The sequence below is a fragment of the Pteropus alecto genome, unplaced genomic scaffold, assembly GCF_000325575.1.
Source record: "Pteropus alecto unplaced genomic scaffold, ASM32557v1 scaffold226, whole genome shotgun sequence".
NCBI lineage: Eukaryota > Metazoa > Chordata > Mammalia > Chiroptera > Pteropodidae > Pteropus > Pteropus alecto.
In genome coordinates, this window is record NW_006440132.1 from 3907928 (window position 1) to 3909106 (window position 1179).

The following is a 1179-nucleotide window of genomic DNA, read 5'->3' on the forward strand; positions in this document are numbered from 1 at the left end:
AAGAGGCAGAAGAAGGAAGAGCTAAGAAGAGAGAAGTTAATGCAGAGACCGCACAAAAGGTGCAGATAGGCAAGCAATGCGGAGAGATGGGAAATGGCTTACAAATTACAGGGAGGAAAGATTTATAAGATTAAAGTCAAGATGAAGAAGAAAGAAATGAGTGGAGACTGGGAGAGATGAAATAAAACAGAGAGAGGAAAGATGAAGAAAAGTAGGGGATTGGAGAAGGGAGCGGCTCGAGAATTGGATCCCTGAAAACGTAATGGTTCCCTGGAGGATCCCAGGTTTGTCGGTCACAGACAGTATCAGCTGAAGGCCAAAGGCAGCCATATGTCTGAGGACCTAGGTTTACAGCTCAACTTGACTCTAGAAGGACTTGGGGCACAGAATTAGTGTACGGATTCCTCCTCTGGGAACAGGGCAGAGGCTGTAGGAGCCAGAGGGAGCCCAGGCAGACAGAGTACTAGGTCTATCTCTCACCCTTTTCAGGAATTTCACACAGAGAGCAGAAGCAGCCAAGTAGAGCGGCTCCAAGCTAGGAGTAGGGATCCAAAATAAAAGCGCTGAGTGGGCTGGGTTGCAGGGCGGCAGTGAGCGGGCCAGAGCCTCCTGGCCGAGGCAGTTTGGGAGGGTGGGGGTTAGAGGGTGGACTTCGACCCCTCGGTCCATTAGCAGTTAGTGCAACCGCGGAGGCCTGGGAGCAGGGGGGAGAGATGGGGTCCTAGTGGTGGCAGAATGACTGCACGAGTTGTTGGCAAGTGGGTAGGACGGGGCTCTGAAGCCACAAGGAATCATTTCAGGGTCTAGAAAAGGACACAGGACTTGTTATTGGGCTTGAGGGGAGACGAAGTTAAGTCTTGGCCATCTGGAAGCGCCCTTTTACCCTCGAGAAGGCGGGGCTGGAGCAGTGCTGGGCTAAGGCGCGCCCCCAGGTGCAGCTTCTGGGTTGAGCTAGGAGTACCGCTAAGGTGGGCTAGCGGGATTGCGCCAGGGAAATTAGGGGAGGCATCAGGAGGTCCCCTAAGTCTTAGGGATTTGGAGAGGGGTGGCGTGGCTACAGAACATTGTGAGAGCGGCATTGGGGGATCCTGGGAAAGGAGAGGGGGCGACTGGGATTTGCACGAGGCCGGGCGGAGCCTCCGAGAAGCTCGGGGTCTGCGGGGGGAGCCAGAGAAGGGC

General features: G+C 54.8%; 1 protein-coding gene across 1 annotated transcript in view; it reads left to right on the plus strand.

The window, feature by feature from the left end:
• The window catches only part of ASTN2 (astrotactin 2), a 787984-nt gene that overhangs the window by 711 nt on the left and 786094 nt on the right, over positions 1–1179 (plus strand). The window lies entirely within an intron of this gene.